General features: G+C 36.1%; 1 pseudogene; it reads right to left on the minus strand.

The window, feature by feature from the left end:
• Positions 1-24,672: 24,672 nt before the first annotated feature.
• On the minus strand, positions 24,673-25,416 carry LOC141498775 (protein C1orf43 pseudogene; annotated as a pseudogene).
• Positions 25,417-27,522: the final 2,106 nt, after the last annotated feature.

Here is a 27,522-nt window from a genome sequence, read left to right on the forward strand (position 1 = left end):
TGTTTGATGTCCAAATTTTCTATTTAGCTCTGGTATTTTCATCAGGAATTTTTGGAATTCTTCCATTTCATTAAATGTCCATCTTTTTCCCTGAAAAAGAAGTCTTAGCTTTGCAGGATAGTAGATTCTTGGCTGCATTCCAAGCTCCCTTGCTCTTCAAAATATCTCATTCCAGGCCCTTTAATCCCTTAATGTTGATGCAGGCAGGTCCTGTGTAATCCTTACTGTGGCTCCTTGATATTTAAATTGTTTCTTTCTGGCTGCTTGCAGGATTTTCTCTTTTATCTTATTAGTTCTGGAATTTGGCTACAACATTCCTTGGTGTTTTCATTTTAGGGTCTTTTTCTGGAGGGGATCAATGTATTCTTTCAATAACTACTTTATCCTCTGGTTCCATGATATCAGGGCAGTTTTCCATCACTAGATCCTGTAATATTAAGTCCAGGCTTTTTTTCCTCTTCAATGTTTTCAGAAAGTCCATTAATTCTCATGTTGCCCCTCCTTGACCTCTTTTCTAGGTCACTGGTTTTGCTGATGAGGTATTTTACATTTTCTTCTATTTTTTTCTACTTTTTGATTTTGTTTAACTGGTTCTTGCTGTCTCATGAAGTCATTAGTTTCTGCAGACTCCATTCTTTTTTTTAGAGAGGAGTTTTCTTCATTAAACTTTTGCAACTCCTTTTCCAATTGGCCAATTCTACTTTTGAAAGAGCTTTCCATTTGACCAATTGAGGTTTTGAGAGAATTATTCTCATTTTGTATTTGCCCAACTGATGATGTGAGAGATTTATTCTCATTTTATGTTTGTCCAATTGTAATATTTTAAGGATTTGTTTTCTTGTTGCAAGGTATTAATTGTCTCTCCCAAATTTTCCAGTTTATTTTTAAACTCCTTCCTTATTTCAAGGAAGTCTTTCTGTGCTGAAGACCAGATCATATGCTGCTCAGTGGTTCTAGGTCTCTCTGAGTTAGGGTCTTTTCCTTTCAAGAATTTTTCTATAGATCCACCTTTCCACTGATCCTTCTTCATTTTGCTAAGACCTTGAGTTGGGTTAGGGCTAGGGTTAGGGTTAGGGTTAGGATTGGTTCACAGGGGCTTGGGATCACTAGAAGCTTTATTCACTTAGTGCAACTTCTCTGGCTGGCCAGTAGGAGGTGCTGGTTGCTTTCTCTGGAGTGTCTGTGACCTTGATTGAGGCCTTCTCCCTTAGTTTGAAGGGAGCAATTGAAGCTATTGAATGTTTTTGCCTTCAATAAATGGTGGATTTTACCCTGGGGTGAGGTCATTCCTCTCCCTATAGTCAGCTAGGCTGGTTCTTCTGCTCACACACCTGTGCCTGAGGCAGAAGTAGTCTGCAATTGTTTGTTCTGGGAAGAGGCCTCAGCCGCAATGGAGCCATGGACTCAGAGTTCCTCAGACCAGAGGAACCCAGGGATGGTGTCCACAGCTCTCCTGCACTGGCACTCTCCGCCCCCAGCTCTGTCGGCAAGCTCCAGAGGGTCAGTGCCAACACCAATGCCTCTGCTCCCTAGTTGACTCAAGCCCCCACCTTCTAGTCCCACTTCTGATCTAGCAGTTTTGGCTCTCGGGCCTTCATACTTCCCGGTGCCAATTCAGCCACTAATCTGGCTGATAGGGGCTGAACGCCCCTCTGCGCCCAGACTCACCTGCCCAAATTTGGCCAAGGCTGCTGCGGGAGACAAATCCTGAGGTAGAAGTTCTTTCTCCTGGCTTTTCTTTCTGGGCTTTGTGGGTCGGATTTCTGTTAAGAGGTTTGTTTCATATGATAGATGGGAAAGATCAGGAGACTTTAGAACTGTGCCTGTCTTCTCTCCTCCATCTTGGCCAGAAGTCCTCAGAATCCAGCTATTGGGATAAAAACTCTCTTTGATAAAAACTGCTGGGAAAATTGTAAGTTACTATGGAAGAAACTTATGATTTGACCAACACTTCACACCCTATACCAAGTTAAGATCAAAATGAATACAGGATTTAGACATAAAAACTATATTATAATCAAACTAGGAGATCAAGAAGTAGTGTTACCTGTCAGATCTATGGAAAGGGAAGCAGTTTATGACCAAGAAAGAGATGGAGAACATCACTAAAAACAAACTAGATGCTTTTTATTATATTAAATTTAAAAGCTTTTGCACAGAGAAAACCACTGTAACCAAGATCAAAAGAAATGTAGTAAACTGGCAAACAATCTTTACAACTGACAAAGGACTCATTTCTAAAATATACAGAGAACTGAGTCAACTTTTTTTTTTAAAAAGTCATTCCCCAATTGACAAATAGTCAAATGATATGCAAAGGCGATTTACAGAAGAGATCAAAGTGATCCATAGTCATATGCAAAAGTGCTCTAAATCATTACTTATTAGAGAAATGCAAATTAAAGCATCTCTGAGGTACCACCTCACACCTCTCAGACCAACCAATATGACCAGAAAGTACAATCATCAAAGTTGGAGGGGTTGTGGGAAATTTGGGACACTAATACATTGTTGGTGGAGCTGTGAACTCATCCAGCCTTTCTGGAGAACAGTTTGGAATTACATCCAAAGGGCAACAAAAATGTAAATACCCTTTGATCCAGCAACACCACTACTGGGTCTATACCCTGAAGAGATGATGAAAAAGGGTAAAAAATCACTCGTACAAAAATATTCATAGTAGTTTCTGGTGGCAAAGAATCATAAATCAAATAAATGTCCTTCAATTGGGGAATGGCTTAACAAACTGTGGTTTATGTATATCATGGAACATTATTGTTCTATTAGAAACCAGGAGGGATGGAAATTCAGGGAAGCGTGGAAGGATTTGCATGAAATGATAATGAGTGAGATGAGCAGAACCAGAAAAACCCTGTACACCCTAACAGCAACATGGGGGCAATGATCAACTTTGATGGACTTGATCATTCTATCAGTGCAACAGTCTGGGACAATTTGGGGCTATCTACGATCGAGAATCCCATCTGTATCCAGAAAAGGAATTGTGGAATTTGAACAAATACCAAGTACCTTCAATTTAGGGAAAAAAGTGATATCCCATTATGTAATCTTGTTATCTATTATACTTTGTGTTTCTTCCTTAAGGATATGATTTCTGTCTCATCACATTCAATTTAGATCAATGTATACCATGGAAACAATGTAAAGACTGGCCAATTGCCTTCTGTGGCAGGTGGGGGGGAAGGAAACAAGATTAGGGGAAAAATTGTAAAACTCAAAATAAATAAAATCTTTAAAAGGAAAAAAAAATTAGGTCCTTAGGGGAGTATCCATTACAATACTCTCCAAAATTGAAAAGTATTGCCATCTGCATGCTCAGAGTAGCTTACGATGTTTTGGAAGAAATTTGCAATGCTCTGGACAGTAGTCAGAAGACTTCAAATAAAGTTACAGCCATGTTGCCCATCAGACTATGGCCTTGAATGAGCTTTTACAATTCCAGGCCTTCATTTTCTCATTCATAAAATGGAGATAATAATACTTGCCTCACCAGGTTGTGAAAATCGAATGAATGAACAGCTGTGAAAGAATTTTGTAAAGAGTACCATACAAGAGTGTGATAGAAATAATATTGTTATTTATATTGTTAGCTTTGCAATAATTTAATAGATCAAATGGATGGTGTCTCCTTTTTAGAGAGCAAAATAATTTTCCTTTGCTTTCAGATATTGTTTAGTTTTTAATGCTATTTGACATATAAAGTTTCTGAAATTATTTTATGTTACAATTAATGAATTCCTAGTAATTAAATACTCTTAATAGGCAGCTAGGTGGCACAGTGGATAGAATGCTACCCCTGGAGCAATGAAGATCTTAATTCAAATCTTGTCTTAGATACTGTATAGCCTGGCCTCAGTCTGCCTCAGTTTCTTCACCTATAAAATAAGGAAAACATTAGCTTTTACCTCCTAGGGTTATTGTGAATTTAAGATGAGATATTTGTAAAAAGTCCTTTGCAAATCTTAATGTTCTGCAGAAGTGCTAATTGTTATTATTAATAAAAAGGATTGAACTTTATGTAGTATATTAAAGTTTGTAGAATGCTTTTAAATACATTATCTCATTTGAACTTCACAAGTACTATATATAGGTGTTATCCCCATTTTACAGATTATGAAACTAAGTCTCAGAAAGATTTAATGCTTTCCCCATAATCACAAACTAGTGTCCAAGGCAAGGTTTGAACTTTTTAATGTATTTTTTATTGGATCTCATTAGGTAAATACTATCCTTGGTCAAGAGTTCATTATTTCTGTGTTTTAAACCAATATTCCAAGCCTTGCTATCAAGGTCTTAGTCAGTTAATTGCTGGGGATTTACAAGGAATTGATTTTTACTTAACTATGATCTCCATTTGTCTTAAACTAGACAGAAACTTGCACTTTCAGATGACTTATAGATATCTGTCATTGGAGAGCTATTTAAGGAAATGAAACTACACATTTCAAAACCATAAACTCTTGTGAGCTCTAAATCATTCAGATCCTTTAAATATTCATGTTCTAATAACTCAACATGACATAATATATGTGAGAATTTGCATTTTATTTTGAATGTAAACAATGAAGAAATTAAAAGGAAAAAATATTTTTCTTTGGTAATTTACTTGAAAAGTTGCCTTTCAGCTAAGAATCTGAATACTGATTCATCTTTTCTTTCCCTATTCCCCTGTCTCACTAAGTCAGACTATGAGAGAGCTAGTGTGTAGAGGAGAGATGAATCCAAGAATGTAGAAAGGTTGTGAATTGTGCATTTAGAACCAAGACTCTGGAAACCAAGCCATGACTTTTGGTTGTTCAGTTATTCCAGCCCTGTCCAACTCTTTGTGATTCCATTTGAAGTTTTCTTGACAAAGATTATGAAGTTATTTGCCAGAAAATTGAGACAAAGGGGGTTAAATGATTTGCCCAGGGTCATATAACTAGTGTGTCTGAAGTTAAATTTGAACTTGAGTCTCTCTGATTCCAGGCCCTGCCCTCTGTCCACTCCCTAAGGCATATTTCCTTTCCTGGATGGGCATGCCATACCCCAAATGGTTAGTTTCTTTATCTTATAGGTCCATTCCTCTCCCATTCTTTTTCATCACCTTCCTGTCCCTCTCAATCCTCCAGTTATGAACCAGGTGAATGTCTTCCTCTTCCTCAACTACCTTATTGCCCCTCCTTTTATAGGCCCAAAAAATCTTATTTAAGCTTCTGTTTAGAATTTACTTCCAATTTTGCAGATGAGGAAACCATCCCAGAGTAGTCAAGTGCCTTTCTCAAGGTACATAAGTAACTGGGTGTTAAGACCAGGATTCAAACCTAAGTTTCCTTGGTTCCAAATTTAGCACTCTTTATTCTGTCTCATGCTACCTTCTATCAAGTAGTGCTATTGCCAATTATTTGTATCTGGAAGTAGATCAACTCCCATGATGACAAGGAGGACTTGTCTCAATGGAACCACTTCCAGAACTAATGGTCCCAGGGTAAGGGCTAAGCACTTAGCAGCCACTGAGATGCCATTGATCCAGAGAATTGTCTTGGTTGAGAAGAGGCAATTGAAGATGAAGGACTATGGGCTATTATGGGAGTGGAGATGACAAAGAAGTTTTTCCCTGAAAATTATTCAATTTTATGATACTTTCTCCTCCCCAAACCCAGATCCCCATTGCTTTTCAAATTCCTTTTGGATATTGTCTTCTCTCAATTAATTTTAAGCTCCCTGAAGGTAGGGACTATCTTTGTTTGTATTTGTACCCCCAGAATTTAGCACAGGACATAGCCCATAAGTAGGTGCTTAAGAACTGTTCACTGACTGACTTGTACTCTCGGTTCTCAGAGACTTAATCTTTACTGGTCATATCTATTCAGTAATCAGATTAGAGAAAGAGGTTCCCCAAGAATCCTTAAAAAAAGAACTAGAAGAAGGGGTAATCTAGCACTCCAAATACCTTGCCAAAGTTTTGATGTCATTAGATAAAAAACTAAGTTCAGAACTAACTAACTGTCATGACTGGATTCCTCAACATTATCACCACAAAGTATCAGGTATCTCCACCCAAGGGTTTATTTTATCTGATGCATCAGTTAACAAAGGTGATGTAGACCCCAAATTAGGCAAATTAGAACTCTGGGAGAGACCTGGTCTGCTTTGTGGTTGTCACTGCTGTTCATCCTTCATTTTCAAAAATGAACCAATATCATGGGGTGATGTCCTGATTTGCTCATGAATTGGATTTAAGTGAGGCAGAATTGGGCAAAGTTGTCGGCCCCCTTCTCTTTACCAAAAAAAAAAAATGGTCTTTTATATCCAGTATAACCAACATGAATCCCTTTTGCCAAGAAAATTTCTCAAAATGTGAAGAAGAAAAAGAAGGAAGGTCCAAAAGAATTACCGACAATCAGGATAGCTTTGAAAACTACAGGTTAAAGTTATTATGAAAAGTAAATGTATTTTTTCAATTTACTAGGAAAAAATTTACAATGAAAAATCATTTCTATATAAGAGAAACATGAAGTTTAAGGTATAAGTTTTTTAAATGTTCTATTATGCACATGTAGGGGCAATTATATGGTACAGTGCATAGAGTACAGGGCCTAGAGTTATAAAGACCTGAATTCAAATCCAGCCTTATGACCCTGGGTAAATTACATCCCCCCTTTGCCTTTGTTTCCTTATCTGTAAAATGAATTGACAAAGGAAATGGCAATATCTTTACTAAGACAATCCTAAATGGGGCTTGGATACAAATGAAACAACTAACAACAGCATATGGTAATACCTGTTTTAGGATTTCTTAAATTCATAATAAAAATTATTTTTAATATTCTCAATAGTTAGAGTCTTCTTTAGTAGGTGATTCCTTTGGGAACTCAAATCGACATATTTATTAAAGGGGAGGGGATTGGAACAGGTGATTAATCATTTTTTGTGTTGATACTTCTCCCCCCCTGCAACCATAAACGAAGAGAGGTCCTTATATTTCATAAGTATGACTTTTACAAGGATAAGCAGGGTTAAGTAGGATACTTGGTAATTGTTTAATAAATAAATACTTGTTGCTTGTGAAGTAATAAGTATTAACATTTAGTCAACACCTTTATTCATTATCATCTATGATTATAATCTGTGACTACATGTAGTGAATTAGGAGAGAGGAGAGAAACAAATATCCTTTCTCTCCCAATCCACCAGAGTAAGTAAAGTAAGTAATGACAGAAACCTCTTATAACCTTTTAGACTGACTAATAGGAAAGAAAAGAAAAATGACAAATGTTAGGGAATGGCTGATGTGGTACATTGTTTCTCATCTGATAGTCAATGGCAAGAGGCATGCTCAAGGTTTCAAAATACAAGGTGGGCTTTGAAATAGACAAGCACTGTTTAGTCAACAAGGTGGGATCAAAAGTGTTCCAAGGGGAATCCAGGTCAAACACAATTTCAAGGGCACAGGTATAAAAGAGTGTTTGAGCTGATAGACACTTTAATTTCCCATAAGACTCAGGGCAAAAATCACACTCCTGTCCTTCTAAGCCCTAATGTCTGTTGGAAAATCTGTCCTCCTCAGGATCCTCTAAGCCTATTCTTCTGTGTGAATTAGCTATGAAAAGCACTTACTTTCCCGATAGTGTTTCCTATAATGGAAACAAAGAAATTTCACATTTTAGTAAAGTACTCCAGAATGAAGGAAGACTATTTTATAGGCACAGGGAATGGGGGGGGGGGGGGGGAGTATTAAGCTATCAAGCAAAGTAAACTCTGAGATGTAAAGTTATCAGTGTCATCGGAAAGGGTAACAATATAGCAAATCAGCCTCAGACTTGTGTCTTAAGAAAGAGATTAGGACAGTAACCAGGTCAAAAATATCAGTTTACTACCAGGTGACTAAGCAAATACATATTCAAGTTAGGTCCAAGGTTAAATAACACAATTTCCTCCACTTATTAACTTCTCTAATAAGATGTTAATAACCACCACCGCAATCATAATAGTTAACATCTATTTAGCATTGTAAGGGTTGAAAGTATTTCCTATGGTCAACCCTTTGCTATTGGTATCCCCATTTTATTGATGGGGAAACCTAAGAATGAGAGAGGATAAGTCATTTGCCTAAGAATCACATTGCTAAGAAAGGGACTGAGGAAAGATCTGAGCTCATTCCATTGCTTAAATGTTTTAGAGTAATGTATCCACTTCTACCTCATTCTAGATGTACTTCTAAGATGATTGTTAGATCCCTATCCTTGGTAAACTTTCTTAAGCAATGCTGTTTAGCACAAAACTCATCTTTACAATGAGAACTGAACTCTCTTCCTTCTATCTTAATGCAATATCTTATGTGCTTGAACTTTTGAGATCTCCCTTGGAATGGATCCAAAATCAGGAAATCAGTTTTGCACTATTTTTAGAACTGCTTCAATTCACTTGCTCAAGGAACAGTTTTCCCACAAGGACTTAAAATATTCACTCTGTTATTGAGGATAATTGCAGGGCTGTTGCTGCCATGAAGAACATCCAAACAGTGCTTTTAGGTTGGGCAATACTGTACTGAAATGTTCACTGAAAGGAATAAGAAATCCAAGTTTTCTGGAGAAATACAGTGGAGACTGCCTTATTACTCTGTAAGTGAATGTGCTAGGTTACTTAAGATGGTATTTGGCATAAATACAAATTCCATCTTCCTCTTACATTATACTTTGACCAAGGGCCGTGTTGAGAGGCAACACAATATGGAATAAAAATGACTAAGCATCCCATTGCAAAAATACCAATCCTTTTTTATTTACCCATTTGTCTCAATTTGAAACATAATAAAAAAGGCTTTAAAATATACATTGGCACCAATGAAGAGTTGAGAAAATGAACCTCATTCCTTTCTTTGCAAAACTGGAAGATTATAGATGCAGAGCATCACATATCCTTCCGACTAAGTTGATCTGATACTTGCTTTCAGGAAATTACTTTTTTCCCCTTTTAAAAAAGTCTTTGTCACAAGAGACACCTTTTTAGGCAGGGAGTGGGGAGAAACACATCTATATCTTTATCTATCCATATGCATGGAAATGAAAGTTATGGAAAATGGAATTAAAAAATAAAAACATAATAACTGGTATGCAGACATGCCAAATGTGTATAGCTTTGCTCCTGTCATCAAAAACAGAATAGTTCTCCAAATTCTCAGAAGGCCAAAAGGAACCTGAAGCCCTTACAGATTTAAATAATTTGCTATATTCTTGACTATTTTCTTGAAATTTAGAATGAAAGCACATCAATGAATCAAAAACATTTCTTAATGCTTAAAATATTATTTAATTAATATTACTAATAAATGCCTAATTTATTTAGTAAATTAAATAATCTACCAAGCACTTTGCTAAGCACTAGAGAGGAGAGGAGGGGGGAGAAAACAAAACAAAAGAGAAGTCAATTCAAGAATGTGCTGAAATGTGTCTCTTGCTTCTAATCATTTGGTTAGAATACCTAAGTTACTGAAACGTTTTTTGAGATCTGGGTTAAGTCAGGAACAGTATCTGATTTAGAGCAAGTCACTTCTCCTCTGCGTGCCTCAGGTGTCTCTCTAGGGGTTACCTAATGGATCATAGATGGACTATACTCTGGGTTGATGTAAGGAGTTCCCACAGGTATCCCCTGAAAATGTGGAGTGATTTCTCTTCACTGTTAAACTCAGTACTCTCTTTTTGGGATACCCTGTATTAACAGGAGTAGGGACCATTATTTGAGTCCTTAAGGTGTGAGCAAAAACTTGACCTTCCAAAATGCCTTATTCTTGTCTTAAGAAGAAACTGAGTTTCAATAATTTTTTTCTTGATATTAGTGTCCATGGAGATGTGTAAACATTTTTAAATTGGTTATTTAGAAAGGTGGGATATCAATAAAAAGCTAGAGCTACTTTGAGCACCTCCGTGGTGTCCCTGAAAGAGATCCCTTTTAAGAGTATGACAAGGATCAAATGAGATAATGAATGTAAATACTAATGACTGTATAAATACCCACTCTTGTTTTTTATCCTTACCTCATTTTTCCATCTTTTTTGACAGGGTTCAGTTAGAAATGGATCTGAATTATTCTTTGACACACAAAATTCTGCAAACTACCCTGCATGAGGATAAAGTGACCACCTTTGATAATTTAATAAGAATATTGGGATATAAACTCATTTCCCAAAGACTCACTACTTTTATAGCAGACAGGAATTTTTATTCTGTTCCCATTTGTTTTATAATTTTTCCTTCTATTATTATTATCAATTATTAATAATCAATGAAACACATGAAATTGAATCTATAATGCAAAAGAATATTAGATATTTCAGATTTACTTAATTAGCAACTGCAAGTAAAATCTGAAAATACTGAAGTAAAAAATAGTCAAAGATATTTAAAAAATAATAAGTCATTTGATGGAGTGTAGAAAGAAACACCTAAAAAAAAAAAAGAAAGAAAGACCTATCCTACCATTACAATGATACATGAAATCACTACATTTTATAGCTGAACAAAAGCTTAGGATATAAACTCCTTTTCCAAAGGTTCACCAAAAGCATTCTGAGCACAATTTTAATAACACATATGTTGAAAAGAATAATATATACCTCCATGATGCTGCATGATTTTAGTTTTTTCAGTTAGGACTTCATATCCTAAAAGGTTTTTCATTCCAGAAAGCCAGAACATTGTGAGTATTTAGCAAAGGAAATTTCTATTAATGTGCTTTTCTTAAGTTTTATGTATCAGAGTTATAGTGTGTCGAAAGATTGCAGGCTATAATTTGATGTATGATAATGCAACAGTTTCAGTGTAATTTATTTTATAATTCCTAAAGATATTTTCGTACTCTGGGAATTTGTCATCTGCTAGTCCATGAAAGATAATGAACATCTGATCTTTAACTCTGAACACCTATTCAAGTCTTGCTAGGTATTCAGAAGTCTGAAATGATGTGCTTCTACCAATTTCTTGAACAATCTTCATTAATCAATAAGAATAGGCTTTTTAAAGTTAACTTCTCTATAATTCCTGATGGTAAGACCTGTTCCTGAATTATTCTCATAAACTTCTTTGTTCCCATAAACAAAGCCATTTGTTCAACACTATCAACATATGATAGGCTGAATTCAGGAATAGTTTAACAAGAACTTTCCAAAAAAAAAGAATACACATGCACTTTTAGTTTCACTTTCTTATGTCTAGACGATAAAACAATAAATCATGAATAGAACTGATGAATTCTGAAATATAAATCTTCATACTGAAAATGTAGCAGGAGGCTCTAACAGGTTGACTAGAGCTGTCCCTAGCACATTCTCACTTGAGTTCAAATAGATCTCACTCAAGAAATACTTTTTTAGTTTTACTTTAGGACCTCAACCATTCGCTATAAAGTCACTTGTGGTTGCATTCCATAAATTCAGTAACATTTTTTATTTGGTGTTAACGAATTTCAAAAAATGGTTTTTGTGTGTGTAGGTTTTTTATTATTGATCATGAATCTATCTGATTCTTATTCATTGTCTTCCCCACCTTTGGTGGGGAAGATTTTATATATAAAGAATCCAGGGGGCAGCTAGGTATCGTAGTGGATAAAGCACCGGCCTTGGAGTCAGGAGTACCTGGGTTCAAATCCAGTCTCAGACACTTAATAATTACCTAGCTGTGTGGCCTTGGGCAAGCCACTTAACCCCATTTGCCTTGCAAAAAAAAAAACTAAAAAAAAGAATCCAAGTGCCATTTGTATCACATTTGAGAAAGATTTCACAAGATGAACAAATTACTTAAAGTATTTTTCTTTAGAGACGTATGGCTTGATGTGATATTATACCATATATAATAGTTAATAAGATCATTTGGCTCCTTTAATTTGGAAGGCCTACTTAATTCTAGTTTTCTTTATAAAATGCCATGTTTAATTAATTAATATTAATTTTTCTTGATATTTTATCAATGGCATATTTTAGTGGAGAAAAGTTTTCCATGTGGATAACAAATACTATAGTATTCTTATGAAACTTTTATCTTTTAAAAATATGTATACATGTTAAGTCTGAAGATATGTTCAAATATATGTGCTATATTACTATATTATTGAAAAATTACTTAATTATAACAAATTGACCTTTAAACCCATCAGATTTTTTGGCACTCCCTTAAGTAAAAATAAATGTTTATAGCTGTTTTTTTCATGACAGAAGCTGTAAATGTCTTGTATAAAGTATGTAAATATGTAATAAGCTTATATCTGGACAAGGTCACATATAGTAGATATATGTGATTCTTTCTTTTAAGAAGTTTAATCAGAGGGGCGGCTAGGTGGCTTAGTGGATAAAGCACTGGCCTTGGAGTCAGGAGTACCTGGGTTCAAATCTGGTTTTAGACACTTAATAATTACCTAGCTGTGTGGCCTTGGGCAAGCCACTTAACCCCATTTACCTTGCAAAAAAAAAAAACCCTAAAAAAAAGAAGTTTAATCAGGATCATTAATATTTGCTCTCTCACTTTCTTAAGTCTAGACCATCAACAATGCAATTAATTAAGCCCCGATTTTTGGCCTTTGCTACAAATGTGTAAATGCTAGTGCTGAAAATTTAGAAATCGAATTTTTTTAAAGCTGTTATAAGCTGGCTCCAGCAAATCCCTGCATTGGCTCCATAATTAGGTATAATATCTTAAGTAAAGATTTTCAATGATGTGAGAAGTTCTTCAGCTTTTCTCTTTTTTTCTACTGATGTAATGAAGGCTTATAGATTTGATTATTTTTTTGTTATTGCCCTCACTATTTAGCAATACATTGTTGTGTGACTTAAAGTTAAAGATACTATTGACAACAATAACAGAAAGAAGTATGAAGTTTTTTTTTTTCTTTAGCTACTGAAATGTTTCCAGTTTCACTCTGAAATAGCTCTGGTATGTAATGAAAGAATAAAAGAAAAAGCATTTATTAAGTACTTACTGTATGCTGAGCACTGAGGATACAAAAAGAAAATAAGGTATATAATATAGTTGAGGAAGACTTGCGAATATGAAAGGACAGCTGCAATTAAGGTAGAAAACCTCAGAGATTCTAATGCTACATCAACAGATCAGATGGAAAGAATCAGGAGTCCCTTAGATGTATTGAAAAGTCTTTTCCACCTGGGAAGTAGAATGGAGGGGACTGGCCAGCCACTAATAGGATGGGGAATAGGACTTAAGGTGGAAGTAGAGTAGGGATTATGAGTTCCCTCTAACAAGGATGAGGATAGGGGTTCAGCATTTGTTCAAGAGGGGAAGATAGGGGGCAGCTAGGTGGTGCAGTGGATAGAGTACCGGCCCTGCAGGCAGGAGGACCTGGGTTCAAATATGACCTCAGACATTTAACAATTACCTAGCTGTGTGATCTTTGGCAAGTTGCTTAACTCCATTGCCTTACAAAAACTAAAGAAAAGGGGTGGCTAGGTGGAGCAATGGATAGAGCACCGGCCTTGGAGTCAGGAGTACCTGGGTTCAAATCCAACCTCAGACACTTAATAATTACCTAGCCGTGTGGCCTTGGGCAAGCCACTTAACCCCATTGCCTTGAAAAAACCTCTAAAAAAAATCTAAAAAAAACTAAAGGAGAGAGAGAGAGAGAGAGAGAGAGAGAGAGAGAGAGAGAGAGAGAGAGAGAGAGAGAGAGAGAGATCACTGGAAGAAAAGTTAGTAGTGGTTCAGAAAAGGGGAAAAGGAAAGATGGCCTTACTTGTGATCAACTGTGACAGGATCCCTCTAGGTATCCCTGGCTGGGACACTGTAGTGGAGGGAGGAGCAAAAGAATTCATGTATTCAGTGCCTTTCATGATCACTTGTCATTTGCCTTTGGTATTTGGGGTCATCAGCTGCATCTGATTTGTTTTGATTTAGCTTGCCCTTTTAGAGTATCAGAATATGATGGAGCACTACTTTCTCTGATATCAAACTAATATTCCTGATACTTTTGAGTAGGACTAGACTTCAGCCCTATGCTGCTCCATTTATTTCTTTGACTCTTAGGAAGAGTTCAATGGTATCACCAAAGTTTCAGTATATCATCCTGGCTGGCAATCCCTATTTTGTTTCCTTCCTTTTCTACTTCCTCTCCCCATCCTAATATGAGAAATGGGTTAGATTTCCAGGAAATTGCTCTTATTTTCTATTCCCAAAGTCCAAATTTTTAAGTCAAATTAGTTTAAATATGAGTGCTAATACCTGAAGCTCTCCTCTAAATAGCAGTTGAAAGGTGTAATCAGGCCTAAGACCCCTAGGTGCAGTGGAAAGAACTCTGAACTTGGCATCACTGGATCCTGTTTGTTACTTATATATGATTTTGGACAAATCATTTACTCTCTCTGGGGCTATTTCCTCATGGTAAGGTGAGAAGGCTAGAATAAGTGCCTTTTAAAGTACTTTCCATCTCTAGATTTTTATTAATTTCCCAACCAAAAAATCATGGATTCTTCATTTTCCCATAATTATCAAAGTTACTTTAAGGTCTTATATCACTAATGGGGTCCATCTTCAAATCTATGATACTATGATCCCATGTATAGGTGAAATTCCCTTTGGGGTTGTATAGGGTCCATTTGGTACTCTAATAATTATATTATTTTGGACAGAGTCCAAAATGAAGAGCTCTTTTTATTTTAATTATTGATGTATACTAAATTGTGTTATCACAAGTTATATACATTTTTTAAAAAGTTTCACTTGATGCTAGAATCATAGAAAATACATGGTTTGAGAGAATAATCTTTGAATTATGATCTCCAATCAAATGCTTAATTTTTAAAGGCTAAAATAATTAAATATAAGTTCTAGAAGCTCCTAGATTCACCAGTAGGGACTACAAACCAGCTACACCTTAGTGAATAGTCCTCATAAGCTGTTGTGACTGAAAAAAAATTAAATATATGGTGACCAGGATCCTAGTGATTTAAACTTATCTTAAAGTTCTCCAAACTTATCTAGTTTAGTCCATATATCTGTCTGTCTCATACACATATGCACACACACACACACACACACACACACACACAAACACACACACTCATACAATTTTACTGAAAGGCAGGTAGTCAATTTAGTAAGAGTGTTGGACTTGGAGTTAGAAAGCTCTGAGATCAAATACAAACTCTAAAACTAACTACCTGATTAAACCTGGAAAATCTGTCTTAACCTTAATTTCCTCATCTGTAATATAAGAAGAATAATAAGCACCTCCCTCACAGACCTGTCCTGAATACAGTGCTTTGCAAATCTTAAAATTCTGTAAAGATATTAGCCCATTTAATTGGTAGGGCAACCAGGTGATACAGAGGATAGAGAGTCAGGTCTAGAGTTAGAAGAACCTGAATTCAAATATAGCCTCAAACACTAGCTAAATGTGTGATCCTGATCAAGTCACTTAATCCTATTTGCCTCAATTTCCTCATCTGTAAAATGAACTGGAGAAGAAAATGACAAACCATGCCAGTAATCTTTGCCAAAATAATCCCAAATTGGCTCATGAAGAGTCAGATATAACTAATCAACAACATATATGTACATTTACTTATAAATATTTCTATTTCTATGTATGCATACAGACCCACACAAACATCTATCTGGCCTATATTTATACAGCACATCACTAAGCTCATACATGAAGTCTCTCCAGGTTAATCGAACTTGTGAGAACTGGCAGTGTATTGGTATTGCACAGGATCTGCACTTGTGATTTCATCAGTGGTGAAGAAACTTCCTCCACTGATACAGATGCAAAATACCATCATATCAATGATATATAGTCTTGGAAAGTTAACCAGGACACCTGGAAATTAAATGATTTGTTCAGAATCTAGATCTCTCTGCATCAACAGCTAACCTTCAGGAACTGTAAAGTGCTCAGTAAATGGTTGCTGCCAACATATTGTCCATCTGTCTATCTATCTATCTGTCCAGTTAGCCAACATTTAAGGAATGCCTACTGTCTTCAGGGAACCACAAATGGCTCTGAGAAATACAAAAGCATTGAAATACCTGAACTATTCCCAGATTTTTTTTCTGTTCCATTTTCAAAGTATTTTATGCTGTAGTCACTCTAAATGTATGGACTTGACTAATTTATTAGGTAAAGCAGAAATTCCACTAGAAAATGTAGCAGGTGTGCTTATTTAGTAGGTCTTGTGCAAATTTGCTGATTTCCCCAGACAGGAATAGACTTTCTTTCTGATTCATACAATAGTCAAGATGATTACCTAGGAACAGACACAAGCATCCTTGGGTGTATACATTTTTACATGCAACTCTCTGAGTGAAAATCCACATGTATTTTCACATATTAAACCTCCTGTGAACTATGTTGCTAGACAGGAATCCCCTGCATACAGGTCACATTTTGGAAGAACAGGAAAGTAACAGCAACATCTCCTTTCCAAATCTATATCTATGATGCGCATGTGAAATATGCTTCTGAAAAAAAAGTCAACTCTCCATTCAAGGGTAATATAGAAATTCTTTCATGCGAGCTACAAATTGTCTAAATGAACACTTTTTTTTAGGTTTTTGCAATGTAATGGGGATAAGTGGCCTGCCCAAGGCCACACAGCTAGGTAATTAATTAAGTATCTGAGGCCAGATTTGAACTGAGGTACTCCTGACTCCAGGTCTGGTGCTCTATCCACTGTGCCACCTAGCCACCCCTAAATAAGCACTTTTCAAAAATGCACATTAAAAAAAGAAAAGAAAAAACCAGACTACATATGAAAGAGGGGAAAGCATGTATTACCTCTGTTAATAAGAATAATCCTTAAGCCCGTTATCACCACTACTATTCAATACCATATTAGAAATGTGAGCTTCAGTAATAAGAGAAGAAAAAGAAATTGAAGAAATTAGAATTGGGAAGGAAAAGACAAAACTCTCACTCTCTGCAAATGACATGATGCTATACCTAGAGAATCCCAAGAAATCATCCAAAAACTACTGGAAACAATTAGCAACTTTAGCAAAGTTGCAGGACATAAAATAAACCCTCATAAATCCTCAACTTTTCTATATATATGACTAGCAAGATACAGCAGGAAGAGCTAGAAAGAGAAATCCCATTCAAAGTAACCTCAGACAATATAAAATACCTGGGAGTCTATTTGCCAAGGCAGACTCAGAAACTTTTTGAAAACAATTATAAAACACTTCTCACACAAATTAAACCAGATTTAAATAACTGCGCAAACATCAACTGCTCATGGATAGGTAGAGCTAATATAATAAAAATAACAATTCTACCAAAACTAAACTACCTGTTTAGTGCCCTACCAACCAAAATTCCAAAAAATTACTTTAATGAGTTAGAAAAAGTTGTAAGTAAATTTATATGGAGAAATAAAAAGTCATCAATTTCCAGGGATTTAATGAAAAAAAGTACAGAAGAAGGTGGCTTACCTCTACTAGATCTAAAACTATATTATAAAGCATCAGTCATCAAAACTGTCTGGTATGGCTACGAAATGGAATGGTGGACCAGTGGAATAGACTAGGTGCAATAGCAGGAAGCAATTATAGTAATCTACTGTTTGATCAACCCAAAGAGTCCAGCTATTGGGATAAAAACTCTCTCTTTGATAAAAACTGCTGGGAAAATTGGAAGTTAGTATGGAAGAAACTTAGATTAGACCAACACCTCACACCCTTTACCAAGATAAAATCCAAATGGTTACAGGATTTAGACATTAAAAACAATACTATAAGCAAACTAGAAGATAAAGGAGTAGTTTACCTGTCAGATCTTGGAAAGGGAAGCAGTTTATGACTAAGAGATGGAGAACATCACTAAAAACAAACTAGTTGATTTAACTCTATTAAATTAAAAAGGTTTTGCACAGACAAAATCACTGTAACCAAGATCAAAAGAAATGTAGTAAACTGGCACACAATCTTTACAACTATTATTTCTGATAAAGGATTCATTACTAAAATATACAGAGAACTGAGTCAAATTTATTTTAAAAGAAAAAGTCATTCCCCAACTGACAAATGGTCAAAGGATACGAAAAGGCAATTTACAGAAGAGGAGATCAAAGTGATCCATAGTCATATGAAAAATTGCTCTAAATCATTACTTATTAGAGAAATGCAAATTAAAGCATCTCTGAGGTACCACATCACACCTCTCAGACTGGTCAATATGACCAGAAAGGACAATGATCATTGTTGGAAGGGTTGTGGGAAATCTGGGACACTAATACATTGTTGGTGGAGCTGTGAACTCATTCAACCTTTCTGAAGAGCAATCTGGAACTATGCCCAAAGAGTAGCGAAAATGTGCATACCCTTTGATCCAGTAATACCACTGCTGGGCTTATACCCTGAAGACATGATGAAAAAGAGTAAAAACATCAGCAGCCCTGTTTGTGGTGGCAAAAAATTGGAAATCAAGCAAATGTCTTTCAATTGGTAAATGTCTTAAACTGTGGTATATGTATGCCATGGAACACTATTGTTCTATTAGAAACCAGGATGGATGGGAATTCAGGGAAGCCTGGAGGGATTTGCATGAACTGATGCTGAGCAAAATGAGAAGAACCAGAAAAATACTGTATACCCTAACAGCAACATGCGGGTGATGATCAAACTTGATGCACTTGCTCATTCCATCAGTGCAACAATCAGGGACAATTTGGGGCTGTCTGCAATGGAGAATACCATCTGTATCCAGAGAAAGAACTGTGGAGTTTGAACAAAGACCAAGGACTATTCCCTTTGATTTAGAAAAAAACCTGATATCTTATTGTCTGATCTTGTTATCTCTTTTACTTTATGTTTCTTCCTTAAGGATATGATTTCTCTCTCATCACATTCAATTTGGAGAAATGTATACCATGGAAACAATGTAAAGATTGTCAAATTGCCTTCTGTGGAGGGATGGAAGGAGGGAAGTAAGAATGGGGAAAAACTGTAAAACTCAAAATAAATAAAAACTTTAAAAAATGAAAAAAAGAATAATCCTTAAAATCATTACATTACCTTTGCCAAATCAGATGAAAAAGAAAAAAAGAGGAGAGCAGAAATAAAAAATGGTTATAAGGTTCTACCACACCAATGGCAAAGAAAATCAAACAGGAAGAGCATTCTTTTGACTTGTGAGTGAAACAAAGAACTTAACAAAAAGATCTAAAGTGCACACACTTAATGTAAAGTTACAACAGAAAGCAGGACTGTCTGCCTCCGGGGCATCTGGTTTCAATGTAAACATCTTTAAAATGTTTGGGGAAAAGGATGGATGTACATTTGAATCATTCATCACTTCAAAATATTTGCGTGTGTGTGTGTGTGTGTGTGTGTGTGTGTACTATGTGCACTTGTATATCTATGTCTGTTGTTTGGGGATGGATAGTAAAGGTTATTTTTAGATAGACCTTAGGTAAATACTAATTTTCATATTTTAAGCAGATCCTATTTTTGACATATATACACATACATATATATATATGTGCATGTACATATATATATGCATAAATAATCCTCTTAATTTTGTGGAATCTGAATTTGTACATAGTACTTTATTTCACTCAATAATATCTAAAATATATTAATTATTTTTGGGATTAGAATGAAATGAGACACTAATAGGCCCTTTAGTCAGCTAAAAACTCCTTTGTCTATATTGGCAGAGTAGATATAGTGCTATAAAGTATAGGATTTGCAGTCAGGAAGATCTGAGTTCATGTCTGGCCTCAGACATGTCCTAGCTGAATGACCCTCTGCAGGTCACTTAACTCCTCTCAATCTCAATTTTCTCATCGGTAAAATGGGGAAGTAGAAATAGATATTATCTGTTTTCCAGAGTGGTTATAAGGTTATGATGCAATAACATATAAAACATTTTATAAATCATAAAAGCACTCTATATGTGTACTGGTTATTATTCTGATTATTATTTTTCAGAAATTCACTTAGCTGTAGCATGAGATGGTAATTTCCTTTTTTTTTTTTGCAAGGCAATCAGGTTAAGTGGCTTGCCCAAGGTCACACAGCTAGGTAATTATTAAGTGTCTGAGGCCGGATTTGAACTCAGGTACTCCTGACTCCAGAGCTGGTGTTCTGTCCACTGCACCCCCTAGCTGCCCCTCATTGAATCTATTCTTAATCCACATAAATATGGCACACCCGGGGTGGCTAGGTGGCACAGTGGATAAAGCACCAGCCCTGGAGTCAGGAGTACCTGGGTTCAAATCCGGCCTCAGACACTTACTAATTACCTAGCTGTGTGGCCCTTGGGCAAGCCACTTAACCCCATTTGCCTTGCAAAAACCTAAAAAAACAAAACAAAAAAAAAACAAAAATTATGGCACACTCATCTCTTCATTTAGTCCATAAGGAGAGTTTTTTCCACTTTTTTTTATAGTTAGGGAAAAATCATGGTTATTGTTATTACCTCTTGATCTTTTATGTGAGAATATTATAAGAGAACTCATCAAACTCCTTGCTAAGATTCAAATACAATGTGTCTAGAAGTGAGAGACACTCAAATTTAGAGTCATCTCCATTTGGAATGTTCATATGGATTATTTGTGTACAACCTTTGGTAGTGCCTCCCTAGCTTGTACTGTTCGGCCAGCCACAGTCAGTCAGACACACTTGTATTTCAACTCCATTATAATGATGTCATTTTGGTCTTCTTTGAGCACAAAGGGCAACAATCAATTGTTCCTCCAACCTTCCAATCAAGTGATCCTGTCAAAAAATGGAAATGGAGTTAAGAAGCATGACCTCTTGATAAGCCTATTATATCTGGGTTTTTTATGTGTTTCTCTCCCAAAGAGGGTCTAGAACCACACATATCTCTAATCCAAATAGCTATATATATATATATATATATATATATATATACATATATATATATATATATATATATATATATATATATCTTCCAAGTTGTTGTTACATACCCTTCCATGAGTACTCTTTCATGTCACATTTGGCTTTTGGCTTTCTTTCTACCATTTACAGACATGCAAAATACCCTACACTTAGTTGAAAATCTGGGTTCCACTATGTTAGCTGCTATTAATCACCACTTACGTTTCTAAATATTCACAAACAAATACTAAATGTAATCTGGGTTCATAAACCTCTTCTATCAATTACTATGTGTCTGTCTACCTCTGTTAGTCCTTGGTAGTTTTTAATCCAAGGCCCCTGAAACAAAAATTGCAAATGGTGCTTACTAGTTTCCTCTACTACTGTATAAATTTTCATTTCCCTTTTCAAAGTCTCAATAATTTGCTTACAAATTTAGCTGGACAAAGGGACAAAGAGTTGAATGATATATAGATATGGGGTTTGGGGACAGAATGTTGGTGACATGGCCTGCATCAAGTCTTATATATTTTAATTCTTGGCCATTTTCCTCATTTTACAGAAGAGGAATTGAGACCCAGAGAAGCAAGAGACTTGCCTGAAGCCATACAGCTAAATAGTGGCAAAATTAGGATTAGTATTCAGGCTTCTATAGACCTGTTGTACTTGGACCCAGAGAGTAGAACTAAGAGCAAGGGATGAAAATTATACAGGAATAAATTTAGGTTTGATGTTTGGAAATTCTTCCTGATAATTAGTGCTGTCCAAAGACAGAAGAGGCTGCCTCAAGAGGTAGTGAGAATTCACTAGAAGTCTTTAAAAAAAACAACTTAAATAACTACTTGTTGAGTATATTAGAGAATTTTTTAATATATATATGTATGTTTGTGTGTTTGTGTGTGTGTGTGTGTGTGTGTGTGTGTGTGTGTGTGTGTGTGTGTGTGTATGGGTTAAACTGGATGAATTTTGAGGTCCTTTCTAACTTTAAGACCTTCTATGATTCTGTAACTTCTTTTTTAGGGTTCCCTGTTCTATACAGAGAGAATTCCACATTATGCTTCATGACTCCTAACCCTCCATGATTTTTACTTTTTTTTCCTTCTCTTGAAAGGCTGGGTAGTGCTAATGGATACTACCATCATAGTCCCTGCTCTATTTGTATGACTTTTGCCTGCAACAATAGAATTCTGGCTCCTATACTCTGCTTCCTCTGCATTCCATACCTTCCTTTCTTCCTACCTCATTTAGGACAGAAGTCTAAATTTAAAATTACTATCTGCTGTGGACTTTTCCTTACCCATCTAACAAGGTCATCTGGATTGTCTGGAATCCAGGCAATATAATGACATCCTTTCCATATCCCAGAACTCTTTGACTTTTAGTTTGATTCTACCTAAAGGTACAATGGAGAGTCAGTCTAATTAAATCTGCTGACACTGCTAACTGCCTTTCCTTGGCCTGAAATATTCCTAAAAATGTCCCACTATATTGCCACAACACTGGGGGATTACAGACTAGCTGTAAGAACACCAATGTTCCTCACCACCTTGTGCTGAGCCAGCTGCAGCCACCTTTGCTTCAAACATTTGTCTGGGTACTGACTACTTCTCAGATAATACTCACAAAGAGGAATAATAATGTACTTTAGTTAGCCTATCTTTTTGAATTGGATAGACTATTGTTTTCAATAAAATTCCTATGATAAATTGTAAGTTTCTTTAAATATAGAGTATTAGTTCAAAGTAACAAAATTGAATTGTGGTGTATAATCACCTGGTATGAACTTTTGCAGCTGCTCAGTAATCCTACTTTACTCTTATTGACTCCCTACATCATTTTCCACAAAACTATTCCAAACTTTTCCCCCTCTCCTCAAGCTCCCAACTTTTATCTCCAATCTACACATTAATGAGAATAATTTAACTTTCTACTTCACTAAAAAAATTAAATCCACCAAATTAAATTTCTCAGATTTCCTCTTCCATTCCACAAAACTTCTCAATATCATTACCCATTTTGTTCCCAATTTACTTTTATGAGTTGTGAAAAAGAGATATTCTTACTTCTCACTAGGCTGATGTTTCTGTTTGTGCAGATGATAAATTCTCTCCCACTTCTTCCTTTTCTAGCAGTCATCCTCTTTGTTCATATATCTTCATGGTATCTCTCTTTTGACTGACTTTTGTCCATCTTCCTATAAACATGCTCAAATCTGCCTGTTCCTAAAAAAGTTTTACTTTGGCCCCTTTACCATATTCAGGTACTATCTTATATCTCTCCTTTGTTGATGACCTTCAGAATGTTAACTTCTCTCAACACTTCTGGTTCTTAACTATTCAGTCTCCTCAACCCCTGCCATTTGGTTTTCATCACCACCATTCTCCTAAAACAATATTCTCAAAGGTCACCAGAGTTCAATTCTTTGGTCTGTTTAAAGCCATCCTTCTTTATCTCTCTACTGTATTTGAAAATGCTGACCATGTGTTCCCTTTAGATTCTTTCCCCTTTGACTTCCACACAGTTTCCTATACTGGAAAATAGGGCTAAATAACAGCAGGGTTATTGTGAGAATCAAATGAGATAATATTTGTAAAAAGTGCCTAGCACAATGTCTGGCATCTAGTAAGTGCAATATATATTAAGTACTTATTCCCTTTCTCCTGGTTTTACTCCTGTCTCTCTAAACATTCCTTCTCTCTGTCCTTTGGAGGACTTTATAGGGTGGGTAAGAAGGCATTGAATTCCAAGGTTTTATCTACTGCCTTCTTTTCTTTTTATATCCCTTGATAGTCCATTTTATTTCCACCACTTATTATACTGTATCTTTGCAAACAGCTCCAAAAATCCATATTTCTGAGCATTTATTGAAAAATGAAGTAGTAGACAAATTCACTGTAATAATAGGAAACTTGACTGTAGTCTAATCACTGTCATTGACTCAATGGCTTTGCTGAAGCCCACATGATCTCTTGTGTGTTTCAATTTCCTTGTTTATAAAGTAGTTATATAATTCTATGAGAACAAAATGGATCAGATGTATAAATGTTTTGAAAAATATAAAATGCTTTATAAAAATATAGTTATCATTATCATTATTATTACTGATGTCTATAATAAAAATGAGCCCCTGGAAGTGTTTAATATAGTAATACTGAATGTCTTTATTTTTTCAGCTGTTTTATTAAATAACCATTTTATAAATAAAGACTAGTACAGTGACTTCTTGGGGAGGCAGGGGAAGGGGAATATGGAATTAGTGGCTATATATTACATCAGTTCCTCTAAGTCTCATCTTGATTGCAAGGCAGTACACTAAACACAACACAAATTTGAATAGGGTTTGTTTTAAGTATAACACCCTAGCTCCTGTCCACCCTTTTCACACCTCGACTTTAAATAATATGTCCATGGGCTAGAGTCCCCATCCAAGTAGGTAAGATATGGTTTCCACTTCCAACATAAGTGCCCCCTCTCCTACCCCCACTAACCTATTTAGAATAAATCTGCTTTTGGGAGGGGTCAAAAAATAATCATGATCAATAATAAAATAGGTAAGGAGAAAGTGATACAGACAGAAGAAAAATATGTGGATTCAAGTCCATAAAAATGCTTTTGGAGAGGGAGATTCCCTAGGGCCTCATGGAACTTCAAGTTCTACAACAGATAGAGGGATAAGCTAAGGAAGGATTTCCAGGAACACATTTCAAAAAATTCTGGGCATAATAACGATAATACAGCTGTCTCCTGCCCTGAAGAAATCCCTGGGTACTAAGACTGGAATCTCATAGTAGAACCATATTGACTGTGGCTATCCCCAAATTCAGTCAGAGTAGTTATCCTTAAAACTCTTCAGCTCTAGGAGGTGCCTAGCTCTTTTCCTCTTCTGGCTGGAGGGCAGATAAGTGACTTGGATAGTTGTTGGGGAGGAAACTTCAGGAGACTGTTAGATCCTTAGCTGCTGACTGGTGCTGTGGCTGGGAACTTCCACCTCGAGCTTTGACAGCAGCAGCTAGTTCACTCAGTGCTTCCTAATAGTGTGGATATTTAGTCTGGCCAAAGACACCAGTTCCATATCGAGCTGTTTTATAGCCGTCTAGCAAGGTATCAATGAAAGCTTTGCGGACACCCTTGAAGGGGGGTACTTGTGTTTCAAAGCTCCAGCAGATAGGAGCGGAAATTCTTGCCCATCAGAGAAGGAGGATGCCTCTGAATGGAATGGTATCTCAGAGGCACGAATGGCATCCAATGCTTTCATTCTGTACAAGTAGGTGTAGCAATGTTGATTTCCTGGTGTCTCCAGCTGCAAAAGTCTGGCATCATTCTCTTCAGGAAGCTGGGGTTCATACTTTACATCCTGGACCTTGGATAGTCGGATGTCAATCTCTTCCTTCAGATCCTTGGGAGCATTGTGTCCCACAGGGACATGAGGACCTCTTCGAGACTTCATAGCAAAGTGCATGATCTGCCTCTTCACAAAAAGGAACAGCAGCACAAATACCAAGTTCCCACAGGCCATCACCAGCTCCACGTTCACCCCGGACAGCCAGTTACTGCTGGACACCATGGTCTCCCTCCAGATTCATTAGCTCGGGCTCCTTAGCAGCAACCGCCCTAGGGCTCCAGGACCGGCCCTGGCCATTTCCTTATGGGGGGCCCTGTCGGAAAACCTGAATGTCTTTAAAAAAAACAATTCTTTGAGTAATTGACCCTGGTCTTCCCACGCTAATCCAATTCAATAAAAATTTTAATGTATGTATCTAATAAGTTTTCACTAAAATCCTCTTCTGGAGAAAGAAATGACAAACCACTCCAGTATCTTTGCCAAGAAAACTCCAAAAAGAGTTTCTTTAGGGTGGTTCCAATTTAGTTAGGTTTCCTGTGAAAGATACATTCATGTAGTAGAAAAAAATAATTGAATTTGAGGTCAAAGGACCTGAATTTGAACTTCTCTGGGCCCAAGTTTCCTCATCTGTAAAATAAGTAGGTTTGATTAAATGACTTCTAAGTCTCTCTTAATTCTAAATCCTATCATTCTAAGTTATTTGAAGCCTCATTTCCTATACAACTGTCCTATAATGTTTCTAAAGCAATACTATTTACAATCTTCCAACCACCTCTTCATTCTTGCAAATGAACTTATAATTCTAAACCTGTGATGCCTTTGGTTGCCATATCCTTATCTCTCTGACAAGAAGATTCAGTGTCTATTGGTTGTTAGTTTCTGGGCTATTTCTACCCCTTCTTTTTGGTGACAGTTTTGCATCAAATTAAAGCCTCAAGATATGGTGATAACAATGTTTAATGTGTTTACTTTTATACATATTCCATTTGGAGGAGGTAAAAATCTCATTCTTTTTGTACTGGAGTGAAATCAAAGCATGTATTGGCAGTAGCATTTTTCTAAATTTTGTTGTTTGCTTTCATAAAACATTAACTTAGATCAGCATTAGCACAACAAATTGCCAGTTCTTCAATTACTGTTATTCATTCATTCATTTATTCATTTGTTGGTTTGTATTATACCTAATAATACAGTTCAAATCATTTGAGTCCCAGCATTACTGCTCCACTAACTGCGATTTTTAATAAATCACTCAACTTTTCAGGATATCAATTTTCCTTATCCGTAGACTGAGATTATACAGATTATAAATTCTTAATTTTTTGGTATCATGGATCACTTTGGAAGTCTGGTAAAGCCAGTGGCCTTTCTCAGAATAATTTTAAATAACTGATATTAAATAAATAGGAATACAAGGTAAAATAATTATATAGAAATACAGTTATCCTATAAATGGAAAGAACAACTACTCACAAAGCCCAAAAGTGACTTTAGCAAAATTGTAAAGATCAAGAATAATTCAAATGAAGAGATATGAGAGGACACTCTCAAGGCATCCTTTGTGGAGGTTTAGGACCACAACTGTAGCACACTGAACATGTTATCAGACTTCTTCAAAATATTATTTGGTTGTACTGATTGTTTTTTCTTTCTTGTTTTATTTGTTTTTTTGTTGTTGTTATATGAGGACTCTCTGGGAGGAGAAAAGGAAAGGATACTGGAGGGAAAGTATAATGATGTAAAAAATAAAAGGCACAGGGCAACTAGGTGGTGCAGTGGATAGAGAGAGCATTGGCCTTGGAGGCAGGAATACCTGAGTTCCAATCCAGCCTCAGACACCTATTAATTACCTAGTTGTGTGACCTTGGGCAAGTCACTTAACCCCATTGCATTGCAAAAACCAAATAAATAAATAAATGGCACAAATAAAAATTTAATCTTATGAAATTATTTTTAAAAACCAGTTTCAAAGACCCCAAGTCAAGAAGCCTTGCAATAGAAGATCACTAAGGTCCCTTTTCCAGCTAAAAATTTATATGATTCTAGCTTTCCTTTTGTCTTCCTCATCATTTTCATTCCTCTCATTCACTACCTTTGTTAATCTACAATTTTTAAAATCTGCAATTTTTAAAGCAGAAATAACATCTAGTTCTTGCTGACATAATACTTCCCAAGTCCTGAACCCTTCACATTCCTGAACTCTTTATCATGGTGAAGGCTTGAAGGGGAACAATTCAAGCCTGGCCCTAAAAGCAGGATAGATTTTTGCTTGCCATCTGGTCCTGACAGTCTTGCACTTGGAGGGGCTGTCATTCCCTTGTGGTGAAG

This window comes from Macrotis lagotis, chromosome X (assembly GCF_037893015.1).
Source record: "Macrotis lagotis isolate mMagLag1 chromosome X, bilby.v1.9.chrom.fasta, whole genome shotgun sequence".
Lineage (NCBI taxonomy): Eukaryota > Metazoa > Chordata > Mammalia > Peramelemorphia > Peramelidae > Macrotis > Macrotis lagotis.